General features: G+C 37.6%; 1 protein-coding gene across 4 annotated transcripts in view; it reads right to left on the reverse strand.

Moving 5' to 3' along the window:
* Positions 1–7698, reverse strand: part of LOC113063512 (tyrosine-protein kinase fynb) — a 72784-nt gene extending 65086 nt beyond the window's left edge. For all 4 annotated transcript variants that reach the window (XM_026233967.1, XM_026233969.1, XM_026233968.1 and 1 more), the window contains exon 1: positions 7509–7698. The gene's annotated coding sequence lies outside the window, so the exon portion shown is untranslated. The remainder of the gene's footprint in view (positions 1–7508) is intronic.
* Positions 7699–16639: the final 8941 nt, after the last annotated feature.

Consider the following 16639-nt stretch of genomic DNA (forward strand, 5'->3'; position numbering starts at 1 on the left):
ACCATGCTTTTGGAACCCATAGTCTTCATTTACGCGGCTTTGTTCTGGTTTGCCGGTTGATCACGAATTTCCACAAATTCAGTATATTTAGGCATTGTTTCTTTTCCTAAATCTTCATAGTCTAACCCTCTAATTTCCCAGGTTTATTTTATTATCTTTCGCTTTTAATAACTGTTTTCGCATCTCTTACTGTGGTAAACATGGGAAGGGAAATTAAAGATTTCATGAATTAAGAATTCGTTCGATTTATTAATTTGTTCCCTTATTTCACTTAAATCATGGGTTATTTAGGGAACAAAATTAATGAAACATGGACAATTGCCACATTAATAATTCGTAGGAATGAATTAACAAGTTGTAGGAATGAATAGACTACCTGTCCTGTCACTGTGTCCCGCAGCCCTGCAAAGCGCACGATATAAAACAGTTATCTGATGAAATGATTAGTAACTACATTTCTATTGCATTTAATGTTGAAGAACTTTTATGTTGTTTCTATTTTAATGTACTTTAAAGTTTAAATCACATTAAAAGCTTAATTTGTACATTGTGAATGAATGATGATGCTTTTATATATCATCACCGTCACTCACAGCCGCTCGCACGTGTTGAGTGCGCATGAGCCGCACGCAGCCCAACATTGAATCGGTTAACCGACCATCGATAGCTTTAATCGATTGCATCTCTTATCGACAATTAATCGATCATCGATTAATCGTTGACATCCCTAATCCAAAGTGACTTTACAGTGCATTCAGGCTATCAATTTTTACCTATCATGGGTTTCCTGGAAATCGAACCCCCAAACTTTGTTTTGTTTTTAAATGATTTGATATCAAAATAATGGACAAATGTTGTGTTTTGTGGCTTAAACAGCCACAGATCAGTAGCGGACTGCAAACGTGTCCTGTGTGAAAGCACAATGAGTCCTTGCTGCTTCAGCACCACATACGTAACGCACACGGACTGCATACGCACTGCAGATGGATTACGTGTGAAACAGGCGTTAGGCGACAACCCCACACCGGAGTTGACACAATGGCGGACAGCTCACTCAGGCAGGTGTAAGGAATGACAGCCATGTGAATCAACTATCGTGGGAGGGGCCTGTGCAAAACTACGTCATTCTGACAGGAATTTCAGATAAGCCTGATTTCAGAAGGGATTTTAAAATAGTGATAAAAAAACACACAAAAAAAAAAAAAACTGGTTGGATTTTTATCCTTATAGGGTGGATGTGTACACACACTTCCAACACACATTTATGTTCAAACAACAACAAAAGTGAATTTTGCATCTGATGACCCCTTAAAATATATATATAGATTGTTTCTCTTGGTTCATTTCTCTTGGTTCATGTCAAATTAATTTTGATAAATAAGTCGCAGCACCAGCCAAACTATGAAAATACGGTATTATGCATTACTCCCAACACTTCTTGAGCACTATGAAAGATATTACTTTAACCACTGGTGAACAGGTTTGCAGGTCTGTTTAGAATTGGTAGACTCTCCTTATTGCAGGTAAAGTGTACAATCTTTTGATGTTAAAATACCTTCTATCACAGCTTAATATGCAAGTACAGCTAAAACAAGCAATTCACAGGATGATTCTCCTAAAATGTGTTAACTGCAACACTGGCCCAACAAATAGCATGAATTAGGGATGAATTTGTTTGTCTGCCTAATGAAGTCATTATTTAGCTATTCAGGGGTGTGTGTTCCCCAAAATATTCATTAGCCAGCTATAGTTGCAAGTTCCATCGTTACCAACATAGTTTAACAATCCCTTGTTTCCTGAAATCATAGTTCTAAGGAACTTACACACACAAAACCGCAAAGTTGTGTGGTTGGAACTTCAGCTCTCCAACTGTGGTTAGAAGCAATTTCAGTTTCTTTTTAGTATCATATGTGGACTTAAATAGATTGTGCTCTTAAGCAAAATAAGTGAGCTAAACTTCAATATGTATACATATTTCATCCTATATATTTTACTTTAAGAGAATTAAATTATCGTTTTTGAGTTTGCATCTGTGAATAGTGGTCTAGTAACTTGGAAAATGAAAGAGGGATCCCTCAATTTAATTAAACATGTAAAAGCTAAACAAAAGAACAAAAATGCTGATGTAGTTTTGAGGTCTTGTTCATTTTTGACAGCAATAATCTGAATTTTGAACCTATTAATTAGAAGAATTAGTTTTAGGTTTATATGCCAACACAGCAAAAACACAAAATGTTGCCATTTTTTCTGCTCTGTTCCTCAACATGTGAGATTTTACCTGCAGTATTAAGGCAAAGTATCTGACAATTACCTTACACAGTGTAAGTTACATATTCTAGAACACATCTGAAATGCAGGCAGGGCAGTTAAGGCGACGTCTGATGGCATAAGCACGTCTCTATAAGATGAGCCCCATATGTTTGCTCTCAGAACAAATCTGAACAAAACAGGAAGACATGATACTATCTAAAAATAAACAAGATATTTTCACCTCTACAAACCCTCCAGCTTAAAAGGTGCATCCCAGTCAGAACAGCAATATTCCAAACGTTCGTCTGTGTTTTCACGGTTACCTTTCCAGGGTTCAGCAGGTTGAGTCAAGAAGCATTGGGTTAAGTGATTAATACCAGAAAATAAAAGTCAAATATTTAAACAAAATGGAACATGTGAGAAGCAAATGGCTTTTGTGGTTATGGAGAATGTGACTGAATTTCCTGGAAGTGGTTTTGCATGCAAAGCAAAGACTGTGGCAATCTTAACATTTGAAAGGATACTATGGCAAAATGATTACTTTCTTTATTGAAACTGATTTTTTTTCCACACGAATATATGGTTGACCTGAAGAATGAAAGCTCATACACTTGAAAAAATGATGAGCTAAATCACCACTTATCGACACTAGGGTTATGACAATATACTTTGCTCACGAGATGAGTCAAAATACAGATACTTGGTTCTAAGGCTGCACAATGAATCAAATTTCTAATCACAACTACAATTATGGAAGCCACTTTGAATGATTATGTAATTGTGGCATTTACGTAATCGTTCAAAGCGGCAATTAATCATTCAAAGTCCTACTTATGTTATTCTGCACGCATGAGATGCGTTCCTTCTGCATGTTATCTTAAGAGTTTTCCCCATATATTTTATTATTTTATATATATAATTTAAAGAAGCAACAAATCCGATGTAGAGTTGACATTTGAGGCTTAATACTATAGAAAAGCACCAAAAGTTGTTCAGTTAGTGTTTTCAGTTTGTTTAGTTGCATCAAACAATAGTATAAACGTCATTCAATGTAAATTGTGATAACCGTAATCAACAAGTAAGAAATTTTCACTGACAATATACTTTTTATTTACAAATAGTAAAACAATGCAGTTGTATTTAGAAATATTTTAATTAATCTAGGACTGTAACTAATTAATATTTTGGTAATCAAGTAATCTTCTAATTATTTTGACAACTGAATCATTTTGAATTATTGAATTATTATTTAATTGAATTATTTTGAGTAATCTGATATTTTTAGTAACAAACAGACCCAAGTGGAAAAACCAGGCTTTAGTATGACTATTAAGATATAAACTAACAATGAGGCAATAATAACTGGCTCAATAAAATATTAAAACCAATAAATAACAACACTGTTAAAATACTATGTGAACATAACCAACTTAAGTATATTATGTATTATAACAAATACCGGTAAAGGGCGCCAACGGCTTGGTGACGTTTCACTTTACAGCATGATTAAACAATGTTTACATCCATTAAATTTTGATATTTGGCCACATGCAGAAACTTTTATTTTGAAATCGTGATGTACAATACATGGCATAGTGTATTCTCCTGTGTTGGCAAAGGTTTATAAATTATTTACGTTACAAATCTAGTGCGATAATGCACACTGTTTTTTGAGGAACATTAAGCAATTCAAATTCACAGCATATACAGAGGAAGAGTTTAGCCCCTTTCACACATACAGTCTTCACTGGTAAATTACCATTAAGAGATCATATGTGAACAGGACCTTTTCAAAAATCCTGGTAAATTTGTTCTGGCAAACATAATGTTTTATGGAGATGACATGATTACTCTGAGTGGTTTACAAAGTTCCACTGCTTTTTAATTAGCTTTTCTATGCAAATATGCACTAGATGGACATCTTTGACCATTGCGCCTCACAGCTTTTATCGCGCTTTTCCATTGACCAGGGCTTCCTACACAATTGGATACTATATGCACGTCTCGGGTTTATAAGAGCAAATCATACAGATTGGCTAGTAACTTGGCTAGTTAGTTTGGTTAAGAGTAAAAGCTGTGCTCCTCTCCTACCATTGTAGGTGAGCTCATTGACTCGATAGTGATATTAAATCAACAAGATTTTTTTTTTTTTTTTCAGAAGAACTATTTTTTTCCTGCAGCCAAATGCCACACGCCAGATATCTGGCACAGTACCGGAGAACTTTAAGCCCTGAAATCATGATGGCATCAACAAAATGGTGCATGAGATTACCAATAAAATGACATGAACTTATGGAGAGCAAAGAGCTGGGAGTTGAAATACATTTTTTAAATCAACATAACTGAAGTGACAAATGATTAGTCATGAAAGAATGTCCTTTATTTAGTTATTACAGATAACTCCAGAAACATGATTTTGTTAAATCCAGACATGCTGTGACTGAATCACTGAGAAAGGAGTTGAACTCAAGAAACAGATAAATCAGACACATGGTTCACGTATTTTGTGAGCAAATTCCTTCCAATTATCTAACTAAAAAGAATGTTTTGTTCACACACTCTAATTTTCTCATGATTGTCTCGGATAAGAAAATAAAATGCAGTGGATATACATTTTTTCAATTAATAATTTTTTTTTTGTTGTTGTTGTTGTTTGTTCTTCTCAAACAAACCATATGCACGGAATATAGTGCATGGGTAATTTGGTCTATTTTTATGGTGTTATTAAGGAGTTTCGATCCCAAATAATTGTATTTGCGTTTAGAACTTAATGGAACACACTGGCCATCCGTCCAGGGATTTGTTTCCCTGCTTAACGCCTGTGAGAGTGGGATAGGATCCAGCATCCCAGCTACCCTACATAGGGCAAGCAGTTTCGAAAATGACTGTAAGGATGTTGATGGAAACGATCTCTTTTCTATTTGCAGATCATATTTACAGCCTGTGGGGGCAAGGTGAATGGCAGAGAAATGAGTGTACAATTTTTATGAGTAAACTATTCTTTTTTTTTTTTTTTTTTTTTTTTTACATACTACCTTCTTTTAAAGTGAAGAGAAAAAGTCAGAGAAAGACAGTATGTTTGTGATTTCCACCAACCCCGAAAGAGATGCCACACATCCCACAAAGTCTACTTGATTTTTCCAGATGGAACAGTTAGTGTGTATGACATGTACTGTAGGAGGATTATTGTGTGTTGCTGTGTGAAGGTTCATGAGTGCATCCGATAATAATGAAATAATGAATAAAACAAAGAAAGAATCAAGACTACACACTGCCTGGCAGACACACAGATGGGCTGCTTACCTAGACAGTAGGGCTGCACGATAAATCGCATGCGATATTTAATGCGCATCTTGTCAGTAAAGCCGATTCTGTATTCAGCTGTAAATCTCCATCACCTGCACTTTTTCACATGGAGCAGCTTTTACTACACAGGACCGTTGTTCACTGACAAGCTGCGCAAAACATGCACAACATATGATTGTTGTTTTGCACAGCTTGTCAGTGAACAATGGCTCTGGGATTATGCACCAAAAAATGCTGTCTAGGTAGGCTATTTATGTTTTGTGAAAGAGCTATAGAACATTCAAAGAGATCTGAATCAATGTTGCATTATAATAAAGAAAATAACACCCATTTTAGATTTGAATGTGTGCACAACTAATGAATGCTTTGACTTGAAGTAAAGTGCACAAATAGCAGTAAATAAATCAGTACATGTTAACAAATTGAAAATGTTAGAAAGTTCTTACTAAGTTTACTCCGATAGCTATTTCTCTCCAAAGGCAACATTAAAAATTGAAAGCAATGCTTCTGTACATCAGTTGTAGAACCATTAAAGGCAAGTATGTCACAGATCAAAGAAAAAGACTTCTAAAACTAGGTCAGTGCATTTAATGAACATGAACCAGGACATGTTATTGATCCCTAATCCGTTTATTTGTATATCTAGATTTTGGGCACTGAATACATTCTGAGTCAGATGAGCACATGATGCTCAAAACTGCTGTCTAGATAGGCTCACTTTTAAGACACAGCCACAGTCTTGAGCCTCAGTATCACAGTTGAACCATCTGCTTTCAGCACCCAATGAAATAGTTATGACATATTCGCTTTTGAAACTGGGAAGGATTATATGGTGCCAGAGTGTTTAGTCAAATGTCATAAGAAGCTCAGTTGATTAGTTAAAAAAATCTCTATCCAAAGTGCCCGTTGAAACTGCATACTGTATTTTCAGAGGATCATGCACCAAATAAACAACTGCCATAAAGATTAATTAGAATTCAAGCAGGGACAATTTACAGATAATTTAACTGGACAAAATGTACTACACCAATGCATACAAAATGATTTGTTTGTGGTGTTCCAGACAGGCTGACCAATAGATGAGAATTGTTCAGCGAGCCTTTTTAAAAATTGGGCCAGTAGGTGGTGACAAGCGTATTTTATACTCTTTTGATGTATAAGTTCAAGAACCGTTTAATGAAGTTTAATTAGTTCGCAATTAAACACGTATTCACTCAGGAGAGAAAGTACACCAAGACCACTGCTTGAAAACATGCAGCATCTGATCCTTTTCTGCCTTTTGTTTGGAACTATTTTTGTTGGAGTTGTGATAATAGACAAAGTAACTGTGTCTAAAAGTTAGTCAAGTTACATCTTATTTATCAGCTGTTTAAAATCAGTATCACATTGTACTATTGTACTGTGCTCCTAATATTCACACTACTGTCATGCTAATATTCAGTACAAGCGACTGTTACTGATATGATATTGCTTGCACACATACACACAGAGAGAGAGAGAGAGAGAGAGAGAGAGAGAGAGAGAGAGAGAGAGAGATTTAATTTTTAAAAACATAACTCGTAAATATGACCCAGTTGACGCAGTTTAAGCAGTATCCGTTAATAAAGAAATGTTGGGCTGCAGGATATGGTTTGAGCTGAAGTGAAGGATGCGGACTTCAGGTTTATGCCGACACAGCAGCATACCTGAGGTCAGGAGCGTAATTAAATACCGACTGCATCTACAAATATCAGTAACAGTAAAGACAACATTGTTTCTGCAGTGTTACAATCACTGCATGTAACAAAAATCACAACTGCAGAATCCCAGCTTTGCGCAAATCCCATCACACAGACTAGTTATTACTATATGTTTATATGTAAAGAATGAGGGCGTGTATTGCAATGCAATGGATTTTAAGCACGCTTCCATTTCTTTTAAACTACAATAATCAACACAAATAATGCACTTACCCAGATAACAGCCTATAGGCCTGCCTTTATGTTTTCCATGGTACACAAACCAATCACAAAGATATCCGTGATGGTGCAAAGAATTACCGGCGATCAGGGAACGGCTAGTAAATAGCGTTTTCAGCAGGATATTATTCACTGCTCCGAGCGGCTGGCTGATGATGGCGCAGCGGCAGCATAATGAAATTCAATGGCGCTGCGTTTTAACTGACAGCTCCTTTAACCAATAGAATGGTCTGGATCGCGAGCTTAGGCATTTCATTGGCTGAGACGCTTGTCAATCAGCCCCCATCCCGGGGCTTTGTAAACGGTAGGCGAAGGACTGAACACGGGGGGGGCGACTGTATGTGTTGGTTTAATGACTCCTCACTTAAGAGTTTCATGGCAGTCGGAGAGCGTTCAAAAAGTTACAGTGAATGGCGGTTCGAAACCGCTCCATCCACGAAGAAGTTCCATCAAACGAGTTCAGCTCTTTGCCACAAAATCCTAGTATATCTGTGTTTATGCACTGATGACTAAACTTCCATCAAGTTAAAACTGGAGTCACTCTCTCCTCTCTCTCTCTTCCTTTGCACGCCCATAGAGGCCACTTTTACTTTACACGTCCGGGGCTTCTAGAACAGCGCAGTTTCCTTAGTAAAGTAACTTTTTAATGGAACATGCATGCTGAATATTTGTATTATGTTGTAAGTTTTATATATTAAAAAAAGTAAAGCGGCGAGGCTGTGCTATTAGTTTATCACTCCACTATTTCTAATTCTCTTTAGTCTATATTCACAATTCACCGTAAAGCATGCTTCTTTTAAAATATATTAATTATACTTATTCGGGAAAACAGCTGTGTGCTTTAAGTTAAAGTAATAGACAGATTTAGATGTGTCTATGTTAACAATAATGCTTGGCTCAGTGCTTCCATCTGTCGACCAGTCATCATATTGTACTCACAATGAATAATAGGTTTTCCTAAAAGGTGATCTTGTGGTCACACTGTTCAGGTGAACCATCGCAGTCAATTAACAGGTTCAAGTTCAAACTTGATGGATTATGTGCAATGTTCATAAATATAATAATGTGATCGTTACAGAAATGATAGAAACAGAAATGCTATAAGGTTAGGGTTTAAGTTAGAAGTATTTCATCATTATAGGCAATCAGCACTATAATTGACAGGAGTAATGTTTACCAATGACCAGTTGTAAATCTTCATCTCCTATGAGATGGGATACTGGTGGATACCAAAGCAATGATTGTTGTGGAATATAGTGATTTTGGACAAACAAAAGCTATTAAATGTCACAAGATAAGGGGAACATTATCAGTAAATATAATATAAACCTGACAGATGTAGTCACTATGACCTCTCATTGTATTGAGTCTATTCCTGTTTTGTCTTTTTCTTTCTTTCTTTCTTTCTTTCTTTCTTTCTTTCTTTCTTTCTTTCTTTCTTTCTTTCTTTCTTTCTTTTTTGTAAAACTCTCAAATAAATTACATTAAACATTTATGTTATTTAGTTAACTGTTAAAAGCTCATAGGTTTCGTTCACTCCATTTGCTAAATCGAGCGCACAATTTACTATTTTGTTCTCTCGATTTATACATTTGTGTGCACGATATAGCAAATTGAGGGAAAGAATTAGTCAGCTGTGTGCACAATTTATAAATCGAGGGAACGAAATAGTAAATCGTGCACACAATTTAGCCTGCTACTTTTTCCATGTGTGGGGCTACATATTAAATAGTTAATTAATTAAATAAGTAATTGCCTCATTATCTCACAATACAGACTTTTGTTCTTGCAATTCTAGATTTATACATCACAGTTCGGACTTTGTTTCTGGCATTTTTTAAATAAACAGAACTACAAGATATTAACATAGAATTCTGACTTATTCTTAGTTCACATCTTACAATTTTTTTATTGTTGTTGTTTGATTTTTGCTTTGTTTTGTTTACCATAGATTTTTTTATTCTGTGGTGAAAATTGGCTTCTATTTAAAAAAAAAAAAAAAACTGAGTATACAGTCTCTGCATAAAGTAACGTTTCTGTAATTGGCACTACATATGCCAAAATGAGGAAGAAAAAAAAAAACTATTACTCTTATTTCTTAATGTACAGTATGAGGAAGTGTGACCTTGGAGAACTTTAACCAGATCTAGGCTTAACAGTTCTTGGCTACGCACCTGGTGCCTCTCACATCAAGATATACTTTGTTTATTAACTGCTGAATACCTAATTTAAGGAAAGCAGGTTCATAGAAATACACCAAAAGATGAACTAAACAGAGACGTGCTTTCAGTAAAAAAATTAAATAAGACACTTTATTAGTAAATGGTACAATTAAAAGAGCCACACGGTCATAGTAGAGGTACAATAGTTGCAACCAAAAGAATAGACAGAATCTTAAGACTATGTATGGAACAGCCACTACCACAATGGTCCGACAGGAGCACTAGACAATAGCCACAACAAAACTAAAAAAGAAAGAAAAGAAAATATAAAAGGTACAGCTATCAATACACTTAATTTAGGCAAGGCAAAGCAGCAGGATCAATCTGCCTCCATGTAACATACGAGATGGCCAGTGGAAAAGGAGCCCTTGTGCCAATCTTCACAATCCTACATAAGTTACACACAACAGATTTAATACATTTCTATCAAGGGTTAACAATTAACACAGCCATGCATTGTCAGGACAACACAAACTCATTTTGCATGTTTTCAAAGCTAGTATACTGGCTAACACACTGGTTCTACCCATAACAAACGTTTACCTTTTAGATGCAGGTGCCTTGCCCAAGACCTGTGTGCAAATATGCTTAAACTACAAAGCATGTCCAAGAATGACACCCATGTAATAATGCAGTAAAATGAAATACCTTCAGTAGTACACCGAACGACTACCCAGAAGTGTCTGGCAATCGGTCCAACACCTATTTTCCAATGACCCAGTGTTAAAAGAACAATACTAAATGCTTAGCCTGCTACATCGTATAGATATCTACAAATACCTTGATTACATGAAGGAGCCACACATCCAAACCGCAACAAAACTGTAGACCAGGGAATCTCTCTTATGCAAACAGTGAAGACTGTTATATAGCATCCAGCCTGGCTGCTAATTAATTTTTAATCTTTTTCTAGAAAATGTTTTATGCTTTATTAATTCAATGCCGCAAGAACATGAGATATTACAAATTCACATAATCAAATTACCATTAGCTGCCATAGAAAAAAGAGCGAGAGAGAAAGAGAGGAAAAAAGTTACATACATTTTAATGATTTCAGAGCATTACATGTTTTCAGTGCTTTTTTGTTTTCTGTTTGTTCCAAGAGATTTATATATAATTTGAAGTCATTTATAAAATGTACACAATTTGTTTTACATTGAGCCCACTTTTTCTTATTTTCAAAAAAAAAAAAAAAAAATACAATTGTAAGATATATTGTTCTTTACTATTCAAATTTTTCTGTCTAAAAAATGACATCAAATATACAAATTTCTATCATACCTTCAATTTTTCTGTTAATATAATTCCCAATCTTTCCAAACTAATCTTAAGTAAATACAATGAAAAAAAGGTGTAAGATAGTTTATTTTTCTTGACCACAAAATTCACAAGTATGTGAAATATTAAGCTTAAATATTTCCAAAACATGTTTAGCAGGATACATTCTATGGAGTATTTTATAAGACACTTCATTTATTTTGTTATTGATACAAAACTTATTTGGCAGTTTCCACGCTTTAACCCACAAGATATTACCAAATAAAGATTACCAAGAAAATCTTGCTGCAGGTAAGGACACAGAACAAAGAGCATTTCTTATTGCTACACTGTTGTTTTAAAACATCAGTATTTTCAATGAAAATGTTACCAAAACGATTAACCAAACTGATTTCTTCTAAGTTACAGGTTTTTAAAAGTAAAATCACACTCTTTGGAATTGCATCAAAAACAATCCCAAATTCTCTTGGTTTAACTGGTAATTGGAATTTCTGAAGAAATTCAGTATACGATAACATGTATCCATGGGAATTAACTAACTTTCCTACTAAAAGAATACCTTCCTTCAACCAAGTATGATAGAATAAAGATTCGTTTTTAAATAATATGCCCTTGTTGTTGCATATGAAATAGCTGTGGGGTGAAAAATTGTGCTCGTAGACCAATTTCCATGGTAACGGCTTGTCTGTGAAAACCGACCAATTTAACAGGAATTTTGTCAACAGAAAAATTACATTTCAACAAAAAGTCTATGCCTCCAAGAGTATTAAATATATAATTGTGGAATGCATTCCAAGGACTTTCTCTATTCTTCATAAACTCTATCAACCATTTAATTTTAAAAGTGTCATTGAGAGTATTATAATCTAAGTCCCCCTTGCTCTTCAGGATTACAAATTACCTTTTTTAAATAATGTTTTTTTTTTCCTCCAAATAAAATTATAAAGAATCTGATCTAGATCTTTAATAATCTTGGGAGGCACATCTAATGATAATGACGTATAAACAGATCTAGATATACCTTCCGCCTTTGACAATAAAACCCTCCTAAATATTGAGATGTCCCTCAATAACCACAAATTAAATTTCTTTTTTAGTTTTTTCAATAATTGGTTCAAAGTTTAACTGACTCCTTTGTTTTTCATTTTTACAAATTATTACACCTAAATATGTTAATTTATGTTTAACTGGAATATTTTCTATTTCTGAAGAGGAGAATCTTTAAGGGGAAATAATACAGAAATATCTAAATTCATTTTAAGACCTGACACACAAGTGAATTCCTCAATGTATCTTATTATTTTTGGTACTTCAAATTTGTTTTTCAAAAACACTGCAGTGTTTTTGTGACGATCGTGTATAGGAAACACAAGGAGAGGGTAGATCCAATTGCAAGTATGATTTTAATAACAAAAAGGGTAATACAAAATAAACAGTCCAGGGAGACAAACAAAACAAAAGAGGAAACGGAATGGGAAACTCGGAGGAACGAGAAGGCAGGGGTAAGTCTCGGGAGACGAGAACATATCACACAAGGGTAAGGACTCCATACAAACAACAGAGAAGGACAGCTATTTATAAGGAGGCCAACGACAAAAAAGGATTGGCTGCACCTGTGCGATTAATTGGAGTGCAATTACTGTGAAGACAGGACCAGACTAGAGGAATTAAAGTGCCTATGGTGAAGTGCCTAAGGAGAAGTGAGCTCACTAGGGAACACCCAGGAAAACAGAGACTGACAGCGTGACATTACGCCATCCCCTACGGAGCAGCTGCCAGATGCTCCACCTGAAACCCAGGAAAAACCCAACAGATAAAGTTTGGCGGCGGACTAGGGGGAGGGACGGAGGGTCAGAAAACATAGTATACAAAGACAGGAGAACCAGATAGAATGGGACAACATAGACAAGAGAACCAAGTAGAATGGGGAAACAGAGACAAACAACCAGGTGGAATGGGAAGACAAAGACAGGACAACCAGGTAAAATGGAAGGACAGAGACAGGAGAACCAGGTACAATGGAAAGACAGAGACAAGAGAAGTGTAACACAAAACAAGGAGTCCAGGAGGGTGGTGGACCGGCGGAGGATCAGGGGGAGGGACGGAGGGCCAGGTCCAAAGAAGGAAACAGACAGAGAAAAAAACCAAAAGAAAACAAAAAACACAAAAACATGGGTCCATGAAGGACATCACGTGATGCCCACCCGGGCGGAGCAGTGGACCATCACCACCATGTGGTCACGGCAGAAGCCCCCCCAGGGCGGAGCGGAAGACCACCACGTCCTCGTGGTCGAGGCCGGAGTCCCCCAGGGCGGAGCGGAAGACCACCACGTCCTTGTGGTCAGCCCAACCGGAGGACGAAGATCACCGGTGACTTGACTCAGTCCTCGAAGATCACCGGTGACTAGCCTTGTCTCTAGAAAGTCCATGGTACCTATTCCTGACTCTGGAAGGTCATCAGTGACTAGCCCTGACTCTGGAAAGTTCGCTGGAACCTGACTCGCCTAAGAAAGCCACGTTTCTAGCATTTGTAAAAACTGCATTTTTCCATCTCAGAAATATATCTAAATTACGGCCTATGCTCTCAATGTCAAATGCAGAAATGTTAATCCATGCATTTATGACTTCAAGGTTAGATTATTGTAATGCTTTATTGGGTGGTTGCTCTGCACGCTTAGTAAACAAACTACAGCTAGTCCAAAATGCAGCAGCAAAAGTTCTTACTAGAACCAGGAAGTATGACCACATTAGCCCGGTCCTGTCATCGCTGCACTGGCTCCCTATCAAACATCGTATAGATTTTAAAATATTGCTTATTACTTATAAAGCCCTGCATGGTTTAGCACCTCAGTATTTGAATGAGCTCCCTTTTACATTATACTCCTCTACGTCCGCTACGTTCTCAAAACTCAGGCAATTTGATAATACCTAGAATATCAAAATCAACTGCGGGCGGCAGGTTCTTTTCCTATTTGGTGCCTAAACTCTGAAATAACCTACCTAACATTGTTCGGGAGGCAGACACACTCTTGCAGTTTAAATCTAGATTAAAGACCCATCTCTTTAACCTGGCATACACATAACATACTAATATGCTTTTAACATCCAAATCTGTTAAAGGATTTTTAGGCTGCATTAATAAGTTAAACCAGAACCGGAAACACTTCATATAACATGTACCTTCTACATCATTAGAAGAATGGCATCTACGCTAATATTTTTCTGTTTCTCTCTTGTTCCGAGGTCACCGTGGCCACCAGATCCAGTCTGTATCCAGACCAGAGGGTCACTGCAGTCATCCGGATCCAGTACATACTGTATCCAGACATGATGGTGGATCAGCACCTAGAAAGGACCTCTACTGCCCTGAAAGACAGCGGAGACCAGGACAACTAGAGCCCCAGATACAGATCTCCTGTAAATACCTTGTCTCAGAGGACCACCAGGACAAGACCACAGGAAACAGCTGATTCTTCTGCACAATCTGACTTTGCTGCAGCCTGGAATTGAACTACTGGTTTCGTCTGGTCAGAGGAGAACTGGCCCCCCAACTGAGCCTGGTTTCTCCCAAGGTTTTTTTCTCCATTCTGTCACTGATGGAGTTTCGGTTCCTTGCCGCTGTTGCCTCTGGCTTGCTTAGTTGGGGTCACTTCATCTACAGCGATATCATTGACTTGATTGCAAATAAATGCACAGACACTATTTAAACTGAACAGAGATGACATAACTGAATTCAATACAGCTGATTCTTCTGCACAATCTGACTTTGCTGCAGCCTGGAATTGAACTACTGGGTTCGTCTGGTCAGAGGAGAACTGGCCCCCCAACTGAGCCTGGTTTCTCCCAAGGCTTTTTTCTCCATTCTGTCACCGATGGAGTTTCGGTTCCTTGCCGCTGTCACCTCTGGCTTGCTTAGTTGGGGTCACTTCATCTACAGCGATATCATTGTCTTGATTGCAAATAAATGCAAAGACACTATTTAAACTGAACAGAGATGACATAACTGAATTCCATGATGAACTGCCTTTAACTATCATTTTGCATTATTGACACACTGTTTTCCAAATGAATGTTGTTCAGTGCTTTGATGCAATGTATTTTATTTAAAGCCCTAAATAAATAAAGGTGATTGATTGATTGAGAGTTCACTTGACCTCAAGTCAACTAACTCAACTCTGGAAAGTCAATGGGCACCTGACTTGACTTGGGAAGGTCAACAGGAATCTGACCTGACTCTGGACTGCCTGTGGAGACGTGAGGCGCCTCGGCTTCGGGCATCGCCTCTGGAACGGCCTCGGGCACCGCCTCAGTCACCGCATCGGGAACGGCCTCGGGCACCGCCTCGGCCTCCGGAACAGCATCGGGCACCGCTTCGGGAATGCCCTCGGGCACCGCCTCTGCCTCCGGAACAGCAACGTACACTGCCTTGGCATCGGGCACCACCTCGGCCTCCGGAACAGCATCGGGCACCGGCTCGGCCTCTGGAACAGCATCGGGCACGGCCTCGAATTCCGGAACAGCAACGGACACTGCCTCGGCATCGGGCACCACCTCAGCCTCCGGAACAGCATTGGGCACCTCCTCGGGAACGGCCTCGGGCACCGCCTCGGCCTCCGGAACAGCATCGGGCACCGCCTCGGTATCGGGCACCACCTCGGCCACCGGAACAGCATCGGGCACTGCCTCGGCCTCCGGAACAGCATCGTGAGCGGCATCGGGCTGTACAAATCACTGTACAAATATGTTTGTTTTTTGTTTTTTCAGATCATAAATTACCTTCTCATGTGGTTTTCAGACTGCAGGCACTAAAGGCTTTTAGTCTGAGAGCACACTGTTTTAGTGTCACACAGATGGGACGGCTGCAGCTGCTGTCACACACTCATTGAAATGCCAGCTGTAGTCTTGAGTCCTTGGATAGTGTTTTATGATATGTATGCACGTTTGCTTGCAAATGGCAGCTAATTACAAAACAATCTATGGCTCCTGGACACAGTACCTTGATTCCAAGACTGCTACAATTTATTTTAACAATTTCCACAAAACCTCATATATAGGTTAGCCAGCTACTTTACCTTGGTGACTTGTAAATCAGCAAAATTTTTACCAATATTTGACAAAAATCTAAGTCTTTAAAAGATTTAAAAATATAATAATAATAATAATAATAATAATAATAATAATACATTTTTATAGATTTTAAAGATTTAACATTTTAAACCGAGAAAGACTGTCTTTAAGGCTGACATAGTATTTATAGCCATATAAACTGGCTCTGTTGAGGTTGGTGTTCACGCAGAGTCTCCAAACAACCATTCCTGATGAAAAATCATTTTCATGTAATTTCCAAATTTTCTTTTTTCCAGGAAAGTGCGCTCTTAGAAGAATATAAAAAAAGTTATAAAGCTAAAATAAGTTGATCTCCTGGGTTTACATGTGATGTCCAGCGTTGCATTTCCATTACGAACAACACATTTGGCACCAAATTTCTCTTCTTTGAATTGAAATTGTAAATAATTGTTCCAGTGGTGTTAATGTTGAAAGCTGTTGTGTGAACAAGTTGGTTGGTCATCTTGCTTGGTTCCTGTGGCACTAGAACTGATTCATTACTTCCTGAGGAATTCGGCT

This window comes from Carassius auratus, chromosome 45 (assembly GCF_003368295.1).
Source record: "Carassius auratus strain Wakin chromosome 45, ASM336829v1, whole genome shotgun sequence".
In the NCBI taxonomy this organism is placed as follows: Eukaryota; Metazoa; Chordata; class Actinopteri; order Cypriniformes; family Cyprinidae; genus Carassius; species Carassius auratus.